The sequence below is a fragment of the Tamandua tetradactyla genome, chromosome 6, assembly GCF_023851605.1.
Source record: "Tamandua tetradactyla isolate mTamTet1 chromosome 6, mTamTet1.pri, whole genome shotgun sequence".
Classification (NCBI taxonomy): Eukaryota; Metazoa; Chordata; class Mammalia; order Pilosa; family Myrmecophagidae; genus Tamandua; species Tamandua tetradactyla.
The window spans coordinates 110,592,172-110,602,686 of NC_135332.1; the positions used below are offsets into that span (position 1 = coordinate 110,592,172).

Genomic DNA, 10,515 nt, shown 5'->3' on the forward strand with positions numbered 1-10,515 from the left:
GAAAGCGCCCGTCCGAATTTCCTATTCGGCCCGGGGCGCCAAGCTTGGCGGGAGGGCGCCAGCCGCAGCGGCCCGCCCGGGAGAGTGCACGTTCCCGGGGAGTCACGGGTTTGGAAGGGGCCCCCCCCCCGTCGCCGTTCTCCGTGGCCTGGGGATTTCCGATCCAATTCTCTCAGTTGGTCCGGGGGGCTGCGTGTGGTGTGGGCGCCAGCCGCTGCGGTTTGAGGGGACCACCTGTCCAGTTCTCCCAGCCGGCCCGGGGAGGGGGAAGGGAGTGACTCAGGCCGCTTGCCAGCCTGCCCGGTGAAGCCCGCGCCCCTCGGCGATCTCACCAGAGCGGGTTCTCTCAGCCAGCCAGCCGTTCCAGGATGGGGTACACTGTCTTTTTTATCTCTGTCATGGCTTTGGTAGCTGTTCTGTATCATTTCTACTCCCCTAGTAGCTGTCCTGGAGGAGAAACTAAGATCTGCGCATCTTACTAAGCCGCCATCTTCTCCGGAAGTCCTCCTGTGACCACTTTTTGAGAAGTGCTTTGAAAACTATTGCTTTTTTATTTCCTTGCTTTGTATATGTTATACTATGCAATAAAAAAAGTTTTAAAAATGATCATGGGATGAATACTCAACTATATAATGATATTGTGTGCTACTGATTGTACACCATGTATGCAATGTTTGTATATGAAGATTTCTCAATAAAAATACTGTTTTAAAAACAGTGATTACATAGACAGTTGAGGATGTGGAAGTAATAGAAAAATTAAAACTAAGGTTAAATTGTGATGTTATCCTTACCTCATTGGTAACAAAATATAAAGTATGTTGTGAAATTAATACCCCATTAAACTTTTCAATGAGTTACAGTAAGCATCCATTTAGGATCAGTAATTCTTTTCTCAAACTTTACCAGTGTCACTTTTAAGGGACATTAAGTATACTGTTCTCAAAAGTTCCCAAGACTAGGCATACTCTGGTTTCTCTTCAGATCGTAGAAATCTTTCACCTTTTACTAAAGATTTCTGTGGAGAGAGACAAGCATGAGTTCTTGACCAATTTTTTGAGGCTCTGTTTTTGCGGAGCTTATTAAGGTGTGTTGTAATAATAAAAAAAAAAAAAAAGTTTCCAAGACTAAAAATGATGATTGGCTAAGAATATATTAACTGGAAGGATCTAGAGGGCATAATATTGCAGTTATAGTTGTGTAGAAAACTAATTTGCATATCACCAATGTTTGTGTATTTTTATCCTTGTTCTTGTGTGTGTGTGTGTGTGTTTGTGGTGCATGGGTCAGAGGCCCCTTCTATCAGAGACCCCTGTTTCCCAAAAGACAAAGGTCGCCTTGCAGGGATGTCATGCTTATGTGTATAAGCTTTGGAGTGTTAATCCTCTGGTGAGGACGACGTACTGACATGTGCCCCAACCCCTTATTAACCGTACAGGACCAAATACAAATGGCAAAATCCTTTTAAAACAAAAGAAAATGAAAAACCGTTGTATTTTGCAGAAGCCATTACAGATAGCTAAGTTCTAATCTCGTAGGTCTCGAAACAGCATTTACTCATGTGTGCAGGCCTTTGCCTTTGCCATGCCCCGTGCCTACTGGCCTTATCCACTCCCGTGTTTGCTCCTTCCTCTTCAGACTTAAAAGTCCTGCCTGGCCACCATATCCTGCTATTTTTTTGTATTTATAATGGGCCTTTCATATTAGAGTGTGACTTTGGGTGTGTTACTGATAAATTGTTTCCCTCTTCCTCCAAAGAAGAACTGTTGGGCAACTCAATCAGATAATTAGTAAAGCCTATGACCTGTGAAAAAGAAAGCTGTCTTTAAGAGGACGATGATGCTTTCGGATCTACACCATCCTCCTCCTTTTCCTGACCTTTTAGTCCATTTGGCATACTGATTAATCTTCCTGAAATGTCTTTGTCATATCATTGACTGCTAAACCTTCAGTCAGATCAATGCTGACTCCAGAAACCTGGCATTTTCCTAATTTGTTCCATCATGGACATGTGGCTTAGCCAGGTTATTAGTTTTCCAGCTGCTAAAACAAATGCCATACAATGGGTTGGCTTAAACACAGGAAATTTATAGGCTTACGGTTTCGGAGGCTAGAAGGCTTGCTTCCTCTCTGGGTCAATATCTTCTGATTGGTCCAGCAATCTTTGGAGTTCCTTAACTTTCACATCAAATGGCAACGCATATGGTGGCGTTTTCTCCTTTCTTTTCCCTGTTCCTTTGACTTCCAGCTGCTGGATGCTTCCTGTGGCTTCTCTTTCCATCTGACTTTGACTCTGCCTATAAAAAACTCAATAATCCAGATTAAAGTCCAACCTGAGGCAGCTGGTCACACTTAGATTGAAGTAACTTCTTGAGGAGATCTTATTTATAGTGAATGTGAACCAGAATGTGAACCAAGACGAAGAACATGTCCAAATTGGGGTACACCATGTCTACCACACTAGGCTAGGTAACTGTCTACTGATACCGCTTCATGCATTCTTGCATACCTGCCTTTGCATGTGTTTCCAACCCACCCAGAATGCACTGCCACTTTCTCGCCAATAATCTGAATTACAGTCATCCATTCCTATAGGCTAAAAAGCATGTAGATTTTAAGAACACAGTGTTGGTTCTGAATTTTTCTTCTACAGTGCCTTCCTGTGCATATATATGAGAGTTTCTCTATGTCCAATGGAATGCTGGTACCCCAAATTTAAAAAAATCCCTGATTTGTAAATTTGCAGATTTCCATGGTTTAAATACTCCCACCATGACTGAGCTCAAGCTACCAACTATTTAACAATTGACTCACAAAATACCTGAATACCTGAGTAATTAACAATTGGCCTTCACAACACAACACTATAAAATGTATCTGTTGTTATTTTAATTTGCATATACCATGAGACTGCAAAGTTGCTTTTATTTTTTCCTTAAATCTTTTTTTTCCTTATTGGAATTTCTCTTCTTTAAATCATAGCTTTTGCCCAATTTTTCCTTGATGCATTTGTATCTTTTTAATTGACTTCAAGAATGTCTTTATATATTCTGAATACTAATCTTTTGTAAATTGACAGTTATATGCACTGCAAATAATTTTCCCCAATCTTTTACTTTTCCATTAGATTTATGATGTTTTATATGGTTTTGAAATCTATGCTCCTCTCTCTGTTCTCCAACAGCTCCACATCACCCCATACCTTTATTTTGTGGGGAGACTACAGGCAACCCTTAATCATTTAATGCATTTCAAAGGCCCTCTCAATTTGAAAATTGGGGATAATATAGTACCTACACTTAAGTTTACTGTGAGGGTTAAATACTACATGTGAAGCATATTCCCCTGTACCCCCACTCCCAATGCACTTTCTTACAAAGCAGCTTATTCTCGCTTGCCTTTTCCCCTATACCTACAATGCTCTTCTGCCCCTCTTTGCCTTCTCTGATCTCTTATGGTTGAGGTAGATACCCGTGGCACATACTCTTGTTGTCTTCTCAATAGCTGTCCCTGGACTTCTTCCCTGCTAATGGAACCCTGATTTTATTTGGGTGCAATGTGCCTAGTCCTAGGGCTAAGCCAACCCTATTTCGACCTGCTTGCATACTTTCCCTGTCTTCTGTGGAAGATGCTGGGAAACTGGCTCACTCAATATATATTTCTTCCTGCTTTTATCTGCCTTTCTGTACTTCAGACACTGAAAGGCTAGGTACTATATATTTCTAGACTCCCTGGCCTAGGATTCTGGATTTGGCTTAGGTCCTGGTCATTCAAATACATTTGTGTGAGATTTGAATTCTAAATTGAGTTATGTGGTGAGAGAAGCAGGTCATGAGGCAATTTTGCTGATGTATATGCAACAAAGGCAGCAAAGTTCTGGACTTAGCCACTGTGGAGCAGTTTTCCACTTGACAGGCAATGATCATGGCAGAAGTATCAGCTGCCTTGGCAGCCCAGCTCTTGTGAAGTGCCTTTGAAACTGTTCCTATAAATCCAGCCCATGCTTATTTTATCTCCATGATTCTGTTAAGTTACAAATGCCCTTCAATAAGCTCCTTTCCACTTAAATTTTAAGTGGAAAAATTTTAAACTAGGGCAGAAACCATAGTCAAACCTAGATTGATAACTTCCCCTACATATGGGGGTGACCTTGTGATCTAGTTCTGACCAATGAAAAATAAGTAGAAGCTTTGACTCTCATAACTTCAGGGAGCCATTTTACTGGCCTTAGACTGCCTACTGATGGGTTTATTTTACTGGAGAGAATAAAGTCAATGTGTTTAAGCCATTAGAGCCAGGTCTTTCTAAAAAGCAGCTGAATAGAATTCTTAACTGATGCAGCAAGCAATGAACAATTCCTCCAGTATACTAAAAAAAATATTTATGGAACATAACTGTTGAACAAAGGCACCGACATGTGAAATAGCAGTGTGTGTGCATGCTTAGTACAACTTAAAATGTAAAATGGGTGGTGGAAAATAAGGGTAGTGACAAAAGTAGGGATCTCATAAGTCAAGTTAAGGAGTTGGATTTCATCCTGAGATCCTGGGGAACCACTGAAGAGATATGAGCAAATATGTTACATTTTCAGGTTTGTATTTTTATTAGTTGGGGGCAACCAATGCTGGAAGCAGGGAAAAATGTTAAGGCTACAAATTGTGAGGCAAAAGTTAATGAATATCTGCAATAATTATTCTTACCTACATTTGTGAATGTAAGCATATATATAGGGTAAATTCTCTTATTTAGAATTATTGAGCTTGCCAAATTGTATTTAGAAGAGCCTTACACAGCAGTCATTTGCCCACCTTCACCAATAGTGGGTATATTTAATTTGTACCATTTTTATAGGAAATGTTATTTCATTGCTTATTAAATTTAGTTTTTGAGTTTGAGTATCTTTCCATAAATACATTGGCGTTTGATTTCTATGAATGGCTTATTCCTAGCATTTGTGTAATTTTCTACTGGACCACTTGTCCTTTTTGTTTTTAAATTTTAAGAGCTGATTATAAAAGAAATTATTCCTCTGTTTATTCTATGTGTTGTGACTTGTCCTTCTGGTTTGCTGTTTGTCTTTTGACTTTGTTTATGATTTTGTCTATTATATTATGAATTCATTTTTATATAGTTTAAATTATCCATCTTTTCCTTTATGGCTTCTGCATTTTTTGCATCACGCTTCATCTTGTTATCTTTAACTCTGATCTAATAGAGTAACCAGTCAGAGAAGATGCGTCCAGCTCACACTGAGCTGCCTACGTGCTCTTTCTCATCTCTTATTTCCTGTCAAGTCTATGAGAAGAAGAAAAGAGGGTGAAAGGCAAGAGGAGTTTATTGAGGGCAAACAATGGGCATCCAGTCCACACTGCCCTGTGCTTGCTGTGACCGGGGTGAAGCTCATCTCATTTCACTTGGACTTTGGCACTGGCCTCTGTCTTATTTGAATTCACCATTGGATGTCTATGGATAGTGTAAACCAGTGATTTCTCCTGGGATGCTGAGCCCAGGATCACCACTTTGACTCTAAATAGTGCAGCTGGTCCACTCATATGAAAACAATTATACACTGGAGCTCTGTACTTATCTGTTTCCTCTTTCACTTGGTAGATCAGCATAAATAACTGCTAATATTTCCTTAATGAAAAACATTGTTGTCCCACATGACAAACCCATTCTACAAAGAGGTTTATTAAGGTGCCTTGTAATTGCACACATTTAAAAAATTTTAATTGGGTGATTACAGAACTTACTGGAAAATAAAGATATTTAATTGAAATATTGTTTAGATTTCACATGGTTTTAAATGTGAAATGGCCTCTAACTTCCAAAAGCCATAAAAACAGAGACCAGTCATTTAAGTTCATCCCCATACTTCTTGGTCCTAAGAGGACAGGAATTAATGGGTTCCTTCAGTAACATTCATGTGCACAGGAAGTGACTATGGACATAATCTTTAAACCCAACAGCTATGATTATTCTCCAGTTTATAATTTAAAAGTTTCAGACAGCTAAATGCTCCCGCATAATTTATAATGAGTTTGAGGTGATTGAGGCATATTTCACCGAATATTGTTTCTTATATGAGTTGAAATTAAGACTTGTATAAACAGAGGAAGGGAAGCCCTCCCCAGGTTTCTATAGTCAGGCAGGAATACTTAACGCCCTTTGTTCCCAAATGCACTGCAGTAACATCCGTGCTGTGTTTATAGCCTTTTGGAGACAAATCAACAGGACTTAAGGTGCATTTATGTTTTCAATACAACGGTTCCATATAAGACCACCAGCTATTACTTTGTATTTTAAGCTAAACTACAGATTAATTTCTTTGAGGTATTCAATTTTATTTTTCCCTAGTGCCCCTTTTCAAAATTTGGAATCTTAACTATTGGGTATTTTTTTTTAAGTTACAACAAAAACATAACTAAGATATCAAAAGTGTATTATGGAGAAAGACGACAATAGTACATGACTAGTTGTGTGCCTTCTGGGAAATTGTAAATACTGCATTCTCCAGCAATGACCAGAGAAAAGGGTTTTGTTATCAGAATTAGATGGAATCTGCCAACGCTGGAAAAGTAAAGGTTCATACCATTTCAAATAAAACACATGACTGATAAAAAACATAACATGGTTAGAAAAGGGCATTTAGATTAAGCCATCCTCTCAAAGTAAGATATTTAATGTATAATTTTAGATCAGAGGCCCTCTGTTTGAATTTATAGTTTCTTTTCCTTGTCATTAAGAAGAACAACAATGGAATTTGATAGAGTCAATAAGCAACTTTTCTCATAAACATGCCAAATACAGTACGATGATTTCTAAGCAAATTATATTGCCCATTGCAAAGATGTTTTGTACATATGGCTCACTTTCTCAGAATGGTACTATGATATGCGAAGCCCTAAAGAATAGGGTTAAATAATGTGGTGGGAAATATATATGGAACCCCACCCCTTACACACACACACACAAAGTATTTTACTAGAGCCTGAGTACTTTCTCTTTAATTGTAATAACTTGGTCATTGCTCTGATGAGTATAAAATAAGTCCCTTTGAAAAATTATTGAATAATTTACACTAAGAAGCAATTTCAACTAAAAAAAAGAAATTACTGCAAGTAATTGATTAATTGAAGTAATCAAGTAATTGATTCAGTAAGATCAATCATTCATTTTCTTTTGTACAGTTCTTCTAAGTTTAAATAAATAGTCTCCATGAACAGATGAGAAAGCCAATGTATTAGGTTGGCTGTAACTATGTGGATTGAGGCAGTTGGGTCAAAGAGCTTTATAAAATGTAGAAACACTGTTTTTATTACCAAGTAATGTATGGAACACATATTCCCACCTTTACTCCACTCCAAATACCTACCTCCATTATAGGGACTTTCTATTTCATTCTTTTTTAAAAAAAAAAACTTTTTATTGTAGTAGCATATATACAGCTTAAAATTTCCCATTTTAACCACTTTCAAGTATACAATTCAATGATATTAATTACAGTCACAATATTGTGGTACTATCACCAACATCTATCACCCCAACTTTTTTATCACTTCCAACTCTACATCTACTAAGCAATAATTCCCTCTCCCCATCCCTGGTAACCTGCAATTTACTATCCATTTCTATAGAATTTGCTTATTCTAGGTATTTCACGTAAGTGAGACCATATGATATTTGTCTTTCTGTGTCTGGCTTATTTCACTCAACATGATGTCTTCAAGATTCATTCATGTTGTAGCTTGTATTAGAGCTTCATTTCTTTTTATAGCTGAATATTATTCCGTTGTGTGTTATACTGTATTTTGTTTATCCATTCATCGGTTGCTGGACACTTGGCTACTGTTGTTGTTGACCTTTTGGCTACTGCGAATAATGGTGCTATGAACACTGGTGTACAGATATATCTGTTCAAGTTCCTCCTTTCAATTCTTTTGGGTATTTACCAAGAAGTGGGATTGCCAGTTCATATACTCAACTTCCTGAGAAACAACCAAATTGATTTCCACAGTAGTTGGACCGTTTTACAATACCAATAAAACATTTATTTTGTTTGTTTTTTTTTTAATAATAGTCATCCTAGTGGGTGTGAAGTGGCATCTCATTGTGGTTTTGATTTGCCTTTTGTTAATGACTCCATTCCTTTTTGTTAAGCTTATTTTTTATAACAAATGTGCATATACATTTTGATATAGCTTAACTGGCATATTTGACATATAATAAGTTGTGGGGTAGATATTCTGTAATCAGAAAAATGAATAAATATTTTTAAGTCTGTTAGAAATGATTATGCATTTTTCTATGCCCCCCAAATTAAATCATTATAAATAAATTTTATATGTATGTCATATTACTGAGAGAGGTAAATGAAATGACATTTAACTGAGGATTTTCTGTGCAGATTATGGGATAATACTGTAATCCACATATAGCCACACCCCCATCCTAATATATATATACTCTATTCTCAGCAGCATGTTGAAGAAAGTAATACCAAGTAAGTATATATCTTCTAGGAAAATTTTTTATTGTACCTAAAGCATTTGTTAAATACCCACAAACAGACTAAATTAATTTTTAAATTAGTGCTTTATTTTATTTTAGCAATACTCTTATTCTGACCATGCACCATTAATCAAAACAGCATGCTTCTCAAACATTTGGGTGAATATATGCGATTTCTCCTCTGAGATTTTTCAGCCTACTAAAAGCTCTTGGCATACTCAGGAATTAAATAAAATTTTGTGAAAATCTATGACAAAAATATACTTTTTTTACATTAAAACATTTTCTTACTGGACACAAAGAAATATAAAGGAATACTGTTAAAGGTAAAGCTTGACTATTTAAAAAGATGATTTAGAAAAAAAGGTCAATTTTTTTTAGAAAGTCATTTTTCACCAAATACTGTAAAAACTGTAGTCAAACTCATTTTTCAGCATTATTAACAAGATAAAGCCACTTTTCTGAAATTTTTACTATCAAATTCAACGTTTAAAGTTTTAAGGAAATTTAAAGAAATTTTGATTGAACGCTAACAGGGATGCAATTAAGCATGCCAGTAATGTTGCCTTAAATTTAGTCCATTCCTTAAGAGATGACTTTTAGCACTTCTTATGCCAATAACTTATAATAGTGAATGGCTGAATCAAAATCCCATTTGAGTTTTTATTCCTTTCAATACTATATATTACAAGTAGGTAAATAATTTCACAAATAATTAAATATACAAAGATTTTACTACATATTAACATATAGGAAACTTTTATTATATGCTTTTTCTTTTAAAAAAACATGCTTTGGCCACATTGTGAGAAACATATTTACATTAAAATAATAAAAAATTACAAACTCTCAGCTATGAGTTAAAATATGGTTATGTTCACCTGAAACAACTGAATGACAGCTTTTGCCTTCAAATGGTCTTTTACTTCATTTCACTGCCAAAAGCTGGAAGAAAACTGAAGTGAGGAGAAAATAAAATGGAGCATAGGGTATTTTTTTTTAAGGTTCTCTACCACACCCTGGAGTTTTGGGGTTCAGTGTGTTCCCTGACAAGCCTCTCTCCTTCAGGTTTCCCTCTGTCCTCTAAGCTCCTGATGAACACTGCAACCAATGGTGGGTACACTAGGCAAACAAGCTGCTCCCTGGGGGCTTTATGACCTGCAGGAGACAGAAGCCCACAGAGATTGGTCTTCTCTGGTTATGGGTTCATATCAGGGCAGAAGATTCAGGGGCTTCTTTTTGGTGCCGAATTTAGCACTGGAGGTTGACTCGGTATTCTCAGACCCCCTCAAGTTGCAAATCAGTGCCAGAACTCCCAAATCAGACATAATGGCTGAATAGAGGGATTGTGAACAGGTCTGGACAAAGGGGAGGAACCAGGCTAACATGCTGGGAGGAGGGTCACTGGGGTTCAGGTGAGGTCCCAAATTGGCCTTAACAAGCCTCTCTCTTTAGAGTGGCTGTAGCTGAAGCTGCTTGCCCAGCTGAGACCCTGAAGGAGGGTGGACTGGGTACAGAGGGACCAGGGAGGAGGCTAAAGGACCCTGATGCCTGGTAACCTCTGGCCTCCAGCTCACACTGGCTGTAGGAGGTCCCCACTACCTTCACAACTGGGAAACCTACTAAGATATTTAATAAGCTTCTAGGAGGGCTTGTTAAACCCATGCCCTATTTCTCATACCCCAAACACATTTTCTAAGATGGAAAAATGATGAGTTATAGATGTTACCACAGCTTCACGGTATCTCACCAGTTTTTCACCAATTTAGCTAATACTGAATGAACAATCGCACATCATCCAACTAAAATGTCCTCTTAAATCAATTATAAACATGAGCTATTTTCCAAAAAAGTGGAATATTGGTGCAATAGAGGGCGATTATATTTTAAAACTAGCAAGACTGTATCAACAGATAGATGTCAGCTTTTCAGTTTGTAATATCAAAAACGAATTCATTCTTTGGATATATATATACAATTTGCTTTTGCATAATTTTTCTTTTC

General features: G+C 37.3%; 1 non-coding gene across 1 annotated transcript; it reads left to right on the top strand.

The window, feature by feature from the left end:
• The first annotated feature begins 964 nt into the window (after positions 1 to 964).
• Positions 965 to 1,080, top strand: LOC143689344 (U5 spliceosomal RNA). The gene has a single exon (XR_013178781.1). It is a non-coding gene; the product is annotated as a U5 spliceosomal RNA (small nuclear RNA).
• The last annotated feature ends 9,435 nt before the right edge of the window (positions 1,081 to 10,515 follow it).